Source organism: Triturus cristatus, chromosome 3_2 (assembly GCF_964204655.1).
Source record: "Triturus cristatus chromosome 3_2, aTriCri1.1, whole genome shotgun sequence".
Lineage (NCBI taxonomy): Eukaryota > Metazoa > Chordata > Amphibia > Caudata > Salamandridae > Triturus > Triturus cristatus.
Genome location: NC_140584.1, coordinates 410,938,812 through 410,956,192, shown reverse-complemented (window position 1 = coordinate 410,956,192; position 17,381 = coordinate 410,938,812). Strand labels below are relative to the sequence as shown.

The 17,381-nt window shown below is 49.2% G+C and overlaps 1 protein-coding gene across 3 annotated transcripts in view; it reads left to right on the top strand.

Moving 5' to 3' along the window:
* Positions 1–17,381, top strand: part of AGO4 (argonaute RISC component 4) — a 588,224-nt gene that overhangs the window by 335,621 nt on the left and 235,222 nt on the right. The gene's annotated exons all lie outside the window — the stretch shown is intronic.

Here is a 17,381-nt window from a genome sequence, read left to right as displayed (position 1 = left end):
TATCGTGTGTGCAGATTATAGCAGAATCCATTGGGCATCCATCACAATGTCCCACCTACATTTCATACACTCTGACCATTGTCACCCTCCAATGTGCATCCGCTTGTTAAAAGCTGCGATGCACCCTTTCACGGGGCAGGTTGTAGGTAAGCATGTGACGTCATGTGTATGCGGCAAATATTCCGTCACCGCAATTAGGTGCTGCGTTTTCTTTTCACTGCTTATCATACGCCAGAAACTGTCACATTGTGACACGTGGGAACCCCTGAACTCCATCCCGGGTCTGCTGCAGGTGGTCGAGTCACAGCGGGCGCCATATTTGCACGCAGCGCCAAGGAGGCCAGAGTGCACTTTTCTGAGGAGGGCGGGTGACCCAGGCTTGTAGGGGCTGATCTGCCATTGTGGGCATCCACAGAACAGACATGAGCGGTCGGAGGTGGAGGGGGCGGGGGGCTGGGACACCCAGGAGGCAGGAGATGTTCACATTCAGCTGTCAGTCTATTTTGTTAGGAGGGTGGATGGCCAAACCACATGAAAGCTGCGGAGGGTGATCCGCCGAGATAGATTCCCGCAGAACAGGCACCAGCAGGCGGGGGGCTGGCACTATTTACCTCAGCCCAGCAGGTGGGAGACTTTCATATGCAGCTGACAGGAGACTGAGATTCCCTCCCCCTGGTGAAGAGGCCTGCGGAGAAATCAAAGGCAGCAACAAGGGTTCCAGGGGTTCCAACGCGCGCCGTGAAAACGGTCTTCATCCCTAGTTTGGTAGTAAAAAGCACACACATTTGGGTGCAGTGGTCCCCTCACAACCCTGGAACCCGGTGTGTCTGCACCTGCTGCACTCTGGCTAGCTACACCCCTGGAAGAATTTCGGAGAGTTGAATGACTCTTCCTTGCACCAGCAGCCTCTTAAGAAATCTCTCAATTTAGTGCTTTGTCCAATCCACTCGCATGGAGGAGGTCAAAGAGTGCAGGGAGCTATCTACAAGTTAATATATGGCAAATATACATTATTTACCCCTTGGCTAGTGTGAAATTCAATGAATACCAGTCATTAACAAAGAACAGGATGACAGTGCAGGTTTCAGCCTTTTCTTGTAGTATTAACAAACAAAAAAGTGTCAATAATACATTCTGCGCCTCTCTAAGAAGTTTGTTTACTTGCCCTTATAAACATTGTCAAACTGCTGGCGCTGCATCTGGGCAGAGCCTATTCCGTGACGTGCCTAATCTCACTCCCTGGAACGCACACAGCCGCCGCACCCAAGTACTTCACAGGTCTTTTAAAGACCATTCACTTGTTAATGAGGCTTTGTTGTATTTCATCTCTTCTTAGCGCCCCTGCATCTCCCCTCATTCAGAGTGGAGATGCAGGGGCGCTAAGAAGAGGTGAAATACAACAAAGCCTTATTAACAAGTGAATGGCTTTTAAAAGAATCACCCGGCCCGGCCCCCATAGCTCCACGCTGCTGCAACCGGCGGTGCTTGCACAGTTACGATGTCTGCAAGGTCCGTGGGCCGCCAAGGAAGGCTTGCCGGGCCGCTGGCGGCCCGCGGGCCGTACTATGAGTATCCCTGCACTAGATGCTTCTATACAAAACCTCTATTTGTGACACCTACAGCGTTCTAATTTAGCGTACACATCTAGACGCTTGCATCTCACCGCAATAGCTGCATACCTGCAAAACAGACAGCACTTGTCTCTGTTTAGAGTGCCTGCTATTAAAGCTTTCATGGAATGACATAGAATCATTATTCCTAGACTTCCTTCTCTGGTGTGGAACCTAAACATAGAGCTTACAAGACTCATGGGTCCACCCTTCGAGCCATTGCACAAATGTGAACTAAAATGTCTCACATGGAAGGTAGTTTCCCTTATTGCCATCACATCCATAAGAAGAGTGGGTGAGCTTCAGGCACTAATTATACAAGAACCATTTTTGCAAATACACCAAAACAGTGGTTCTTAGGACTAATCCCAAATTTGTACCCAAAGTTCTCTGCCTTTCACATCAATCAGTCTGAGTTACCTGTATCCTTCCCTTAACCAGACTCGTTGGCAGAGCGTGCTCTCAACACATTAGATGTCAAAAGAGCTTTACTATAATGCATAGAAAGGACAAAACCCTTTAGGAAAACCAAACGACTTTTGTTGCTTTTGAGGTACCACATAAAGGCAATCCCATATCAAAAGCAAGAATTGCACGCTGGATAGTTGTGTATTCAAGTATGTTACATTCAAGCCAAGGGCACATTAACAATTCCCCCTAGAGCACTGCACACAAACGAGGGGCTTCTATGGCCGCCTTGGAAATTATACCCTTAGATGACATCTGCAGGGCTGCAACGTGGTCTACACACAACTATTGTGTAGATGTTTTAGCAAGACAACAAGCTAGTGTGGACCAGGCAGTTTTACGAACACTATTTCAAACCACTGCAACAGCTACAGGTTAGCCACCGCTTTGGAAGATAACTGCTGTATAGTCTATGCTAAAGCATATGATCTACAGCTCCTATGCCTCAAAAAGAAAATGCTACTTACCCAGTATGCATCGGTTCTTGGCATATAGAGCTGTAGAATCCTATGCGCCCACCCGCCTCCCTGGGAACTTTTACCTGTTGCAGTACCATCTTACTTAGATACGTTATACATGGACCTCTTTTTTACTACTTTTACTAACTCCATCACCCTTTACGGCAAAACAATCCAAGGATGGAGTCGATGTCCATGCGCACTATCACTGAAAGGAGGAGTCTCCTACCTTGTGACTGGAAAGACTTCTTTGAAGAAAAACAAAGTGCAAACATCCAGACCCAACACTAGATGGCGATCTATGCTAAAGCATATGATTCTACAGCTCTTTAGGCCAATAACGGATGCATACTGGGTAAGAAGCATTTTCCTTTTACTTTTAAGGGTGGAGGATGTGCTTCCAGTACATTTATTGCAGTCAGATCAAGAAGAAAAAGCTAGTTATTATGCATCACTGACTGCTTATAGCAAGACAATTGGTTGTGAGATGTCCTAGATTTTGAAAGGACACAATGGACAAGGACTCGAGTGTGTCAACGGAAGTACACATGGCAGAATCCAATCCACCTAGATGTTACACAGAGCCAGATGAGGTCCAAGTGCCAATGGCCTTATCAGTGTTGCAACAAATAATGGATACTTTTGCAAAATTATTGCTGCAACAGCCATCTAATAAACGTAATACGGGGTTACCTACTGCTTCTATCCTCACTTCTCATCCTGCTCCTTTACTAGTTTCGCTCCCTAGGCATTCTTCACTGCCACCTCCTTCAAAGCCAAGGGTATCGGTCCATGGTGTAGACATTGCTGATGTTTACTCTAATGGTTTCGCCTTTTCTGATGTAGGAGAGGAAGGTTGTGAGAAAGTGGCTCTGTATATACTGTTCCTTAATGGGTACAGGGTGTACAGAGTCCACAGTCCCCCAGGGTTTGGCAGAGGCTAAAGTTAGATATAACCTTACTCTAAAGTGGTAGCTTGGTCAAGCAGTAAGGCAGTATCAGAGGACAGTGTAAAGCATTTGTTGTACACACTCAGTCAGCAAAGGGTCTCACACACTCAATAACTGAACTCTAGGCCAATGGTTTATATATAAAAAATATATGCTTGTTTTATTTTAGAACCAACACTTAGATTTAATATATACTTTCTCAGAATGAGATGTTTCATATAAATACTTTTGAAATATGCAATAGACTTTGGTGATCAGTTTCAAGTGGTTGCAGTAGGCAACTCTATTTTTAAACACAACAATACATTGAGCTCAATGGAAAATTCAAGTTATTTGCAACAGATTACTTTTATGATTACTTTTGGAATTCCAGGACTGGATCCTAGATTCAGTCCTGGGTCAGTTCTCAGAATCAAGTGATGAAAGTCGACTTAATTACTGTAATGATTTTTAAACAATATTTAGCTATTTTAAAAGCTGACACTTAGAAAATATTTCAGAGAAAACAGTCAATGATTCCCTATGGAAGAAAATGCAGGTTACAGGTACAGTATGTTCGCGTTACTTTTGTAATCCAGTACTGGGTGCCTAGACTCAGTACTGGGACCTTTATCCAAAACAGGTAAGTAATTACGTTTTCAGATAATATACGATTTTTGAAGAATATTTAAAGATTGCAGAAATTGACACTTAGAAGAAATTTTACAGAAAAACAGTCAATGGTTTCCTATGGATGAAAATTGAGTTAAGGGTAAGTACAGTTGTAAGTATTTTTCAGAGTCAGTGCTGGGGCACCAAGATCCAGCACTGGGAGCTCACCTAAGAGCAGGTGAGTAATTTCGTTTTTCGTCACTCGGCTGATTTTTGGTGAATATTTGAAGATTTGAAAAGTCCACACTTAGAAGAAATTTCAGGAAAAAGCCAGTCAATGTTACCCTATGAGGAAAATAGAGTTTGCGGTTTAAGGGTAAGTACTAGACTGGCAGAGTTTAGGTTCTGGGCACAGACTCAGGGGTCCCCCAGGGTCAGGTAGGTACAGTTGGTTCACCCTCAGCGGCTCTAGGGCGGCCGGGTGCAGAGAGAGTTGGGCCCAATGTTATCCTATGAGGGATAGGGGGGGTCTTGGTTGGTGGCTGCTGACTGGCAAGCCACGCGGCTGTGGGAGCTGGGCTCCTGGTCACTTAGGGTAAGTGGGGACGTAGGTAGGTGTAGAGATTTCACTGCCAGGGCCACTCGGGCGGCTGGGTGCAGAGTGCTTTTGAGGCTTCGGGCGCTCAATTGATTTCAATGGGAAATCTCCGGTTTAGAAAAAGACTGCAAGCGCGGGGACGAGGACTCTTCAGGTGCCACCACCACTTCGAGAGGTAAGTTGGGTAGTTGGAGGATAGGTAGATACCCCGGGATTGGGCACAGGGGGCCGTGGGGCGCCGCGTGCAGGGGTGCCTTTTGGTGTCGGGAAATCTTACCCTCTGTTGATCGCGGTTGGGGGGGCACCTCGCTCTGAGGCTGCAGGCTTCTTCAGGAGTGTCGAGGGAGGTCCTTGGGTGCCGGACTCTGGGTCAGTCGCCGTGGGGTCGTCCTCGGGGTCTTTGTTCACTCCGGCACTGGCTAGGCTTAGCTGGTACAGAGTGTGCTGGGTTCGCGGTTCCGGGCTGCTGCCAGGGATTAGAGATAGGTTTTGAGTAGAGCCTCTACTCATGGGAGTCCCAGGGGCTTAGAGCCAAAAGGTAGCCAGGTCCTCTGGGGTTAGTGAGGTTGCTGGCCACAAGAGATGCCGGGCTGGAGCAGGACCAGGTTCGAGGGTCGACAGCCCGGTAGGGCTGGGGCCAAAGCAGTTGGTGTCTTCCTCTTTTCAGCAGCTGCAGGGCAGATCTTCTTTCTTGCTTTTCGTAGTTTTGAATCTGGAATCTAGGGAAGGAAGGTTCAGGGTGCCCCTAAATACTAGATTTAGGGGCGTTACAGGTAGGTGAAGGGCAGGGACCAATGGGTCCCTGTCCTGGGGTGGGTACACCCCCTATCCTGCCTCTCTCCTGTGGGAGGGGGGCAGTAGCCTAGTCCTGATTGGGTAGGGCTCCCCATCTTTAAGATGGCGAGAGCCCGGAGATGTGCTTCACCTCGCCTCCCCCACCTGAGGGGTGGGGTTGGCAGACTGGCACATCCCCTGTCCTTATTTGGGGTTTCCGGCCAAAGCTCCCCGCCAGAGTGGGGGGTTGCAGGGGCCTGGGGAAGCTCACAGAGGCGGCATGCCTTTGAAGCTTCCCCCTGCCCACCCTGGGGGATGAGATTTAGCACCTTGCCCAGGATGTGCATTGTTGCAGGCCCAGGAGAGCAGGGGCTCTCCTACCCAGGGGTCCAGCAACATGTCTGCTGGGTGGCAGCCTAGGCAGCCTTAGAGCAGACTTGGATTGTAGGTTAGGTTTAAGGGGGCACCTCTAAGATGCCCTCTGGGGTGCTGGGTACATTAAACCCACACTGATGCCAGTGTGGGATTTAATGTGCTGAGAAGCTTGATACCAAACTTCTCAGTCTTTAGTGTTGCCATTATGGTGCTGTGGAGCTCGTGTTTGACGAGCTCTCAACACCATGTTCTCTTAAATGGTAGCACTGCACTTACAGTGCTCAGGAATGGACCTGGGCACTGTGTGGGCACAGGGCTCCTGCTCCTGTACCCACACCATTGGCATAAGGCACCCAGCTAGAGGGGTGACTGATGTATGCCATGGCAGTGTAGGTGATGGGCATGGCACACAGGGATGTGTGCCATGTCGACTTTGTTTTTGTCTTGCACCCAAACACTCAGCCTGCAAAGGCGCTGTGTGTGTGTGTGTGTGTGTGTGTGTGTGTGTGTGTAAGGGTACAGGGCCTCTAAGGGTGGCACAAGGAGTGCTGCAGCTCTTAGAGGCCTTCCTTGGTCACAAGGCCCTGGGTACCTAGGGTACCATTTACCAGGGGCTGACATGTGGCCAGGGTTTGCCAATTTGGGTTTCAGTCAAAGTACATTCAGCTATTCAGCAAAAAGTGGGGGCATACCATGCAAGAAAGATGGCACTTTCTCACACAGGTGAGCTACCTTCAGACAGTGATGGAAGGGATGATGGGTGAGATTTTATTGTCCTAAGTGGAAACCATGGCCAATGCCACAAGATGTTACAGATCACTAAATTTCATTTGTTGATTGAAAGAGCTGCCAAATTCAACCTACCTTGTAGTCTATATTACTTATAAGGAGCAGCCTCGGAAATACGTTAAATCCAGACCTATTCTTGATTAAGTCTAGTCAGAAGGACTGAAAAAGATGAATGACACCTGCTACAGTTCCAGCTGTCATATCTAGTCTGGAAAAGAAACGCAGAGCCCCGGATTCAGCTCCGGCTTGCCTCACTGGTCATACCAGACAGTTTTCAGTAAAAGCTTCAGCATCCCAGAGAAGGACCAAGACCTTAATAACACTATCTAGTTTGCCAGACAAGGTTAGCAAACGTATTGATCTGAGTTGGAGAATTTCCTATATGGTAGCCACCTCAATTAACATGGCCAATGATCTGGCGATTCGAAGTTACGATCACCAAATGCGGCATAATATATAGCACCATTACTGCATCTTATCCCGGAGGGTAAGAGGTAAATGGCGAGAGCTATAGTAAAGGAAGGAGCACTAACCTCTCATTATTGATGTGGCGATTGATGATTCAAATACAGGTTATTGCCAGTTTGCAGAACTGACTGTACTAAGGAGGCAAGGATGGTTAAAATCCAGAGCCTTCCACACATCAAAGAACAATTCTTTAGCATGATCCGAAGTTGCTGAGTTTTACAGCATTGGTACCTGACCACGTAGAATTTGGCTATCTGGATATCCTACATGAGTGTAATCAGGTTCTAGTGAAGGCTCGTGCTTCATCTAGGCATGAGTCTAGCAACGCTAAGTAGAAGCATTTGTGTCTGGTGCAGGAATAATGATCATCATCCCCTTAAAATAAAGCCTTCTCGGATTTTGCCACATTTGTTAAATTTGCCCAAATACTTCAAATATTCTTCAGTCGGGGTACATTTGGCTGCAGTCTCAAAGTTTAGAAGGGCTTACCGTTTAATGATCCTTTGTGAAAACAGCAGACTTCAAATGATTTATAAAAGCTCTCTTTAGAGCTTTTCCACCTCTTTGACATCCTCCAGTTTCATGAGAGCTTAATCTAGTCCTAAGTCAGCTGATGTTACCTCTGACATCTGCTAGGAGTGGAGGAGCAATTTGGGCATTCACCATCTGAGAACCCCTTCTCCAGTTCACTAATGACAAAGTGCTGCTCAAAACCAACCCTGAATTAATTCCAAATTATGCCTGCCGACTTCCAGCTGAATGAGCCTTTCGTCCTTAGAATTTTCTTTCCCAATCTATACTCACCAGCCGAAAGATCATTACATTTGTTAAATTTGCCTAGATATCTCAAATTCTATATGGACAGGACAAAGAACGTGCGCACATCAGACCTGCTATTTGTATAATTTGCTCAACCACAAAAAGTTCAAGCCCTGCCCAAACTGGGGATAGCTCTTTGTCTATCTACTTTGGCATGACTGAATACAATACAGGCTGAGTGTCCCCTTCAGAGAAGAGTGAGGACTCATTCCACTTGGAGAATGGCTTTAACTGCAGCACTGTATACTGGGGTGCCCTTGAAAGACGTCTGCCCTGCACCAACTGGAGGAGGTGAATATTTAAAAGATACCAATGTTGGAGAACTGGAGTTAATTAACTAATTTCTTCTCTGACAGGGCTCTGCTCTCCGCCCTACCCTCTTGAACATGTATTTATCCCCCTCAAGCATTAATGGTAGAGGCTGAAGGTGCAAAAATGATCTCATGCTGATGACACCCAGCTGATTTTCTCATGTGATAAGGGCTCCGTACTTGATGGGGTCAAAATCGGGGCCTGTCTCAGAACTGTGTTCAACTGGTTCAAGACCAACCAGCTAAAATGCAATCCGGACAAAAAAGACAGATACTGCCAAATCTATGGGGGCGCTACAAACCCAACAATTTCGTAGTGGCTCCTTTCGTCGCACTGGAAATAGGGGAACGTCAAGGGGTCAGGGGTCACAACAACAGTATGCTAAAGGTGGCACACAAACCACCTACGACAAAAACAGGAGTGGATATCGTGGATCCAGCACCAAGGGCAGAGGACGTGGCTATGGCAACACCAGGTCCTCCCCAAAAACCAAACAGTGACGCCCTCTCCCTACCCCCCGACCACTTAACACCTGTCGGGGGACGACTCCAGCTGTTCCTGCCCGCCTGGAAGAACATCACCACGGACAGGTGGGTCAGGGACATAATTCAACATGGGTACTGTCTAGAACTAACCTCCACTCCACCCAACATACCACCAAAGCACCGTCCTATGTCAGCCGAACGCTTAGATTTACTCCAGCAAGAAGTGCTTGCTATGCTCGCAAAAGGAGCCATAGAAGTAGTGCCCGTCGCCCAGCAGGGCACAGGGGTGTACTCTGTACTTCTTGATCCCAAAAAGGACGGCTCGCTCAGACCTATCCTAGACCTGCGACCCCTAAACCTATACATACTATCGGAGCATTTCCATATGCTCACCCTCCAACAGGTTCTCCCACTACTCAGTCAGGGGGATTTCCTAGCTACGCTAGACCTGAAGGATGCATACTTCCACATACCAATACACCCTTCACACAGGAAATACCTCAGATTCACCATTCAAGGGAATCACTATCAGTTCGAAGTTCTCCCCTTCGAAGTAACAACAGCACCCAGGGTCTTTACCAAGTGCCTGGCGACAGTGGCCGCGCATCTGCGAAGACAAAATATTCACGTCTTCCCTTATTTGGACGACTGGCTAGTTCAGGCCAAGTCAGCACAACAATGTGCCACCCACATGTCCCACACCATTCACCTTCTTCACGATCTGGGATTCTCACTAAATTACCCAAAATCAAGTCTCCAACCTGCGCACGTACAACAGTACTTAGGCGCGACAATAAACACTCTGGCTGCCACAGCTCAGCCAACTTTAGTGAGAATCAACAGCATGCAATTGCTGATCTCAAAATTCAAACCTCAACACTCCCTTCCGGCGCGAGTTTTCATGCAGTTGATAGGCATGATGGCCTCCTGCATCTTCATAGTCCCACACGCGAGACTACATATGCGCCCGCTTCAGGAGTGCTTAGCACGTCAGTGGAATCGGGCTCAAGGACAGTTGAAAGACCTAGTGTTGGTGAGCGGTCGGGCATACAACTCTCTGCATTGGTGGAATCCACAAAACCTTTGCAAGGGCCGACCGTTCCACGAGCCTGTTCCACAAATGATACTGACGGCGGACGCGTCTCTCCAGGGATGGGGAGCTCATGTACTCAATTACACAGTGCAGGGACTATGGACTACACAACAAAAGAAGATGCACATCAACCTTCTGGAACTGATGGCAATCTTCCTGGCAATGAAAGCATTCAAAGTACACCTGTGCAACAAAGTCGTGTTGATCCGGACGGACAACATGACTGCCATGTACTACATACAAAAGCAGGGAGGAACACACTCTCCACAGTTGTCTCATCTGGCTCAGAGCATGTGGAAGTGGGCCATTCAGAGGAACATATTCCTCATGGCGGAACACCTCCCAGGCAAAGACAACCAGATGGCGGATCTGCTCAGCAGACACAGCCACCAGATGCACGAGTGGGAGTTACACCCATCAGTACTCCAACCGTACTTCCAGCAGTGGGGTCATCCAGAGATAGACCTGTTCGAGGCATGTGGGCTGCTGAATTCATATCTGTGCATAGATCGCCGCCTAGTGTTGGGTCCGGATGTTTGCACGTTGTTGTCCTGGAAGAGTCTTCGAAGTATCCTGGGATAGGTGACTCCTCCCGTGGACTACAGTGCGCATGGGCACCCTCTCCATCCTCAGATTGTTTTTTTCCGCCATTGGGTTCGGATGTGCTTATCTTGACTCAAGTTAGGAAAAACTTTTTCCAGGCCAAAAGGCCTTTAGTTCGCGTCGGTACTGTTCCCGATCGGTATCGATAGTATCTTTGTTAGTTTACTAACTTCAAGAACCACTTTTTCGCATCTTACCCGACCATCGACCCGACACCGACGATGGAATCGGACACCATTCAAGCGGTGTCCTGTATGCAATGCGAAATATCCCCATGTCGACGTCCACCCGGTGTGCAACAAATGCCTTTCACCGGATCACGACGAGTCCACATGTATGGCCTGTGCCCGATTCCGATCCAAGAAGACTCTCCGGAATCGACGAGCAGCGAGACTCGAAGCGCAGCAAGCAGCACCGGCCCCGACCAACATCTTCAGCGCCGAGGACGAAGGTGTCGAAGACGTGGAGAACCTACCCTCCAGCCCCGCTTCCGAACACGAGTCCGGATCGGAAGACATCGAAGAACGACTCTTTCACAGAGATGAAGCCGACACCGAGGTAGGAGACTACGATGAGGCCTTAGGGGCCGAAGAGAGTAGCTCCGGTGACGAGCAAGGCCTACCCGTACAGACTGAGGATATCCCAGTGCGCCAGTCTATGGCTCCGGTCGAGGGATCGCCTTCGGGCCTTACCCAAGACCTATCCCGCAGTTCTTTGGCCCCGCCCTCTGGCCCGGCCTCGGACATTCAGCGGCAGCCATTACTACCCAAAACGGCTGGTTTCCCTTCTTCGAAACCGAAACCGAAAGCTGTATTGGTTCATCAAAAACCGAAACCAAAAGTGACGCTGGTCGGATCTAAGCCTACCACACCTTCGACGCCAACCAAACCCGTCGGCACCGACCGCACCAAACGAGACTTCGGTGCCGAGCTTGCAGCAGCCGACGTCGGCGCCGACACACGGAAAAAGACCTTCGGTGCCGCCAAACCTACTTGGCTCCCGGCACCGAAACAATCGGCTCCGGCCACAAAGGTCAAACTGGCTGCTGCGTCTCACACCGCTTCGACAGCACCACCGAAGGCACAATCATCGACGGCGTCAACGGCTACTACTGCTCCTCGACTCGATGACCCAGTGGCGCCGAAGAAGTCCACGCCCGCCTCTACAGAACCGGTCGGCGCCAAAGAACCGATGGCGCTCCAGGTGCGGCCAATTGCTGCGTCCTTGCAACGCATCAAACACAAGGCATTCCTCCAGGACACGTCAGACTCCGAGCCGATCAAAGCTCCAACAGCCTCTCCGGCACCGGCCAACATCACTTTTGGCCTACGGCCGTCCACGGCCCCAAAACTGTTCCAAATCAGAAGACGTGTCACCCACACCACGATCACGCCTGCCGAATGCTCTCCTGCAGAGACGTCACCATCACACATCGACGCCGACACCGGCAGAATGATGCTCCACAAGAGGAGAATAACCTCCGAGCCAGCTTTGGACTCCTACCGGATCCCGCTTAAGAAAAAGCTGCCAGTGGCTTCGGAACCAGTTCTTTTCGAACCTCTCCATTCCTCTTACCAAGATCCACAGTCCTTCTCTCCCACGCACTCCGAAACAGACGTTTTGGAGGACTACATCAGTTGCCATGTCCCCTAACCCGGAGAGATGGACCCTGAAGGCCAACAGGACCCTGACCAAGCTTGGGATGACCCTGTAGACCCGGGTGCATCTATGGATACACAGGACCCGCAACTATATGGAGCGAAAACATCTCCCAGAGAGGACACTGCCGCATTCAACGCCCTCATTGAACGTGCTGCGGCCAATCATGGTGTGCAACTCCACTCTGACACCGTCGAGGACGACTTTCTCATGGATACTTTCGCATCCTCAGAAAGGAATATAAAAACTCTACCAATGTTAAAAGGTGTCCTCAAACCAGCAAAGGACATCTTCAAAGAACCCACCAGGGCAAGAGTAATAAACCCCAGGATCGACAAAAAATACAGGTCGGCGCCTGGGGACCCTACCTACATTAGAGGCCAGTTACCTCTGGATTCCATAGTAGTTGCGAATGCTCGCAAACGGGCACACTCTCAAACGACAGGGGATGCTCCTCCCCCGGACAAAGAGTCCAAGGTGCTAGAGACCTCCGGCAAACGGGTTGCGGCCCAAGCAGCTAACATATGGCGTATTGCCAATACTCAGGCGCTCCTCGCTCGCTACGATCGAGCACACTACGACACATTAGAAACATTACTCCAACATCTCCCTGACCAATTCAAAGAGGGAGCAGAGATCCTCATCAGGGAGGGACAACTCCTCACAAACGCATCCATTAAGTGTGCACTGGATGCCGCAGATACAGCTGCCAGAGCCATAAACACTAGCGTCATGTTGAGACGACACGCCTGGTTACGAATCTCCGGATTCAAACCTGAGGTACAAAATAACATCCTCAACCAGCCTGTCAACCCCGACTACTTATTCGGGCCGGAGGTTGACACCACCCTAGAGAAAATAAAAAAGGACACGGACACTGCAAAGTCCATGGGGGCTCTTCAAACGCAGTCCTTTCGGAGCGGCTCCTTTCGTCGCCCCGGAAATAGAGGAGCAGGTAGAGGACAGGGGTCACAGCAAACCTACAAGGGAAACACACAAAGTTCCTACGATAAAAACACCCGGGTGGATATCGTGGCTCAAGCACAAAGGGCAGAGGACGCGGATACGGCAACACCAGGTCCTCCCCCAAGAACAAACAGTGACGCCCTCTCCCTTCCTCCCGACCACATAACACCTGTCGGGGGAAGGCTACAAAGGTTCCTGTCCACGTGGGACTCCATCACCACGGACAGGTGGGTCAAAGATATTGTCAAACACGGTTACTGCTTAGAATTAACCTCAACTCCACCCACAATACCTCCAAAGCACCGTCCTATGTCCTCAGAGCACTTAACGCTCTTACAGCAGGAAGTGCTAAGTATGCTACTAAAAGGCGCAATAGAGGTCGTACCCGTCCACGAGCAAGGTACGGGGGTGTACTCCCTGTACTTTTTAATACCAAAAAAGGATGGGTCACTCAGACCTATACTAGACCTGAGACCCCTCAACCGCTACATTCTCTCCGAGCATTTCCACATGCTCACCCTACAGCAAGTCCTCCCGCTGCTCAATCAGGGAGACTTCCTGGCCACACTGGACCTCAAAGATGCGTTTTTCCACATACCCATTCACCCCTCACACAGAAAATACCTCAGGTTCGCTGTTCAAGGGCAGCACTACCAGTTCAAAGTCCTTCCCTTCGGCGTGACAACAGCACCCAGAGTTTTCACAAAGTGCCTAGCTACTGTGGCTGCACATCTACGGAGGCAGCACATACACGTCTACCCTTACCTGGACGACTGGCTTGTTCAAGCAAAGTCAGCCCAGCAATGTGCCAGCCACATGTCCCGCACCATTCACCTCCTTCACAGTCTGGGGTTCTCACTAAATTACCCAAAATCACATCTCCAACCCGCACACGTACAACAGTACCTAGGTGCGACCATAGACACTCTGGCGGCCACAGCTCAGCCAAATTTAGTGAGAATCAACAGCATGCAAATGCTGATTTCCAAGTTCAAACACCAACACTCACTTCCCGCGCGAGTGTTCATGCAGTTGATAGGCATGATGGCCTCCTGCATTTTCATAGTCCCACACGCAAGACTACATATGCGCCCGCTTCAGGAGTGCTTAGCACGTCAGTGGAATCCGGCTCAAGGACAACTAAAAGACCTAGTGTTGGTGAGCGGTCGGGCATACAACTCTCTGCATTGGTGGAATCCACAAAACCTTTGCAAGGGCCGACCGTTCCAAGAGCCTGTTCCACAGATAATACTGACAGCGGACGCGTCTCTCCAGGGATGGGGAGCTCATGTACTCAACTACACAGTGCAGGGACTATGGACAACACAACAAAAGAAGATGCACATCAACCTTCTAGAACTGATGGCAATCTTCCTGGCTATGAAAGCATTCAAAGTACACTTGTGCAACAAAGTCGTGTTGATCCGGACGGACATGACCGCCATGTACTACATACAGAAGCAGGGAGGAACACACTCTCCACAGTTGTCTCATCTGGCTCAGAGCATGTGGAAGTGGGCCATTCAGAGCAACATGTTCTTCATGGCGGAACACCTCCCCGGCAAAGACAACCAGATGGCGGATCTGCTCAGCAGACACAGCCACCAGATGCACGAGTGGGAGTTACACCCATCAGTACTCCAACCGTAGTTCCAGCAATGGGGTCATCCAGAGATAGACCTATTCGCCACAAGCGAAAACGCAAAATGCCAAAGCTTTGCCACCAGGTTCCCACATCCACAGTCGCAGGGCAATGCGATATGGATGAACTGGTCCGGCAGATTTGCGTACGCTTTTCCCCCAGCACCATTGATACCGCTGGTGTCACGCAAACTCCGACAACACTCACTGACACTCGTCCTGGTTGCTCCTACGTGGGCACGCCAGCCGTGGTACACCACCTTTCTCGAACTTTCCGTGGTGCCGCATCAAAGGCTGCGGATCAAACCCGCGCATTTGACGCAGAACCATGGAGAGATTCAGCACCCAGATCCGCAACAGCTGAACCTGGCAATCTGGCTCCTGAAATCCTAGAGTTTGGCTACCTAAACCTGCCACCTGACTGTATGGACATCATTAAGGAAGCTAGAAGACCCACTACCAGAGCTTGCTATGCAGCCAAATGGAAAAGGTTCGTCATTTACTGCAATAATAATGACATTAACCCGCTAGACGCATCCATCCAAAACATAATTTGTTACCTCTTACACCTATAACGATGCAATCTGGCGTACACCTCTATACGTGTCCATTTGACCGCAATATCAGCCTATCTGCAGACCAGGCAGCACCTCTCTCTATTCAGAGTGCCTGCCATCAAAGCATTCCTGGAAGGCCTCAAACGAGTAATTCCTCCAAGCCACCCACCGGCTCCGATGTGGAACCTCAACTTGGTCCTCACACGCCTGATGGGTCCACCCTTTGAACCTCTACACTCATGCGAGATTCAATTCCTTACCTGGAAAGTAGCTTTCCTAGTAGCGATCACTTCTTTAAGAAGAGTTGGTGAACTCCAGGCACTAACCGTTCAAGAGCCATTCATACAGGTTCACGCCAACAGGGTCGTACTACGTACCAACCCCAAATTCATGCCCAAGGTGATATCGCAGTTCCACATGAATCAAACTATTGAACTGCCGGTTTTCTTTCAAAACCCACAAAATGTCGCTGAGAGGATGCTCCACACACTAGATGTAAAGAGGGCCCTCGTGTACTATATTGACAGAACTCAAAACTTTAGGAAGACTAAACAACTCTTTGTTGCCTTCTCTCCACAACACAAAGGCAACGCCATTTCCAAAGCAGGTATAGCCAGATGGATCGTTAAATGTATCCAAATTTGTTATCAAAAAGCTAAACGCACATTAACGATTCCACCACGAGCCCACTCAACATGAAAGTTAGGGGCGTCCATGGCTTTCCTGGGAAACCTTCCTTTACAGGAAATATGTAGAGCAGCCACATGGTCCACTATACATACATTTACCAAACACTGCTGTGTAGATGTACACTCAAAACAGCAGGCAGCTGTAGGACAGGCTGTTCTCAAAACTCTTTTTCAGACTGCTGCAGCTGGCACGGGTAGCCGCCGCTAATAGGAGGTACTGATGTGTATTCTATGCACAGATATGAATTCAGCAGCCCACATGCCTCGAACTGAATATGCTACTTACCAGTATGCATCTGTTCTTGGCATGTAGGGCTGCTGACATTCATATCGCCCACCCTCCTCCCCGGCGCCTGTCGCAGCTGCAGCTCTCAGAATTACTGTATAGCATGGTCATCACTTCCTGTATCTACTCCAACACTGCCACAATGGCGAAAAACAATCTGGGGATGGAGAGGATGCCCATGCGCACTGTGGTCCAGGGGAGGACTCACCCATCTCAGGATACTTCGAAGACTCTTCCAGGACAACAATGTGCAATCATCCGGACCCAACACTAGGCGGCGATCTATGCACAGATATGAATGTCAGCAGCCCTACATGCCAAGAACAGATGCATACTGGTAAGTAGCATATTCAATTCTTGCTAGTGCTCCCGCTTGAAAGTAGAAAGATCGTAGTGCAGGCTATGTTAACCTCTAAACTTGATTGTCAATAGCCTGTACCTTGCTCTTCCTAAATCCTTGATACAGCACCTACAGGTGGTTCAAAACGCGGCAGCCAGAGCCATTTGCAAACCGAAACTCTGATCTAACAGAACTCCGATTTTGAAGTAGTTACACTGGCTCCATATCAAGGACCGGATAGATTTCAAAATCCAGGCCATCTTTATTTAAAGCGTTCCACAATGTTGCAGCCGGCTAGTTAAAGAAACTGGTCAATAAATGCACAACTCTGAGGCCGCTTCGTTCATCCAAGACCAACCTGGCCAGTGTACTCAGGATACATCTGACCCAGACAGGGGGGGGGGAAGAGCCTTCGGCTTCCTAGCCGCATAACTGTAGAATAGCATTCTGACACTATTGAGGCTTAACTCCGACCTACTCTCCTTCAGGAAAAATTTGAAAACCTTGTTTGTTCAATCATTAGGCTGGGGCCTTTCTCACTTCATCCTCCTGCTGATCACGGCGCCAGGACATGAGCTGGAGTAGCTGTGCGCCCAATACAAATACCCTATTTCATTATGTTAAGCTGTGGAATAAGAAGGGAGTGAGAAAATGTCTTTGTGTCTAGGTCATGCACTGGTAGTTTTATGATTGTTTATATCCTAGGCATTAAATAGTACGGCACACAATTTAAAGAACGGAATTGTGGTTATCTGGTTAAATTGTCAGCTTTGGACCTAGGAGATCAGAGCTCACGTATTCTCCCCCTGGCCCCCCCACCCCCCCCCGACCGAATATTGTGCTCCAGTAC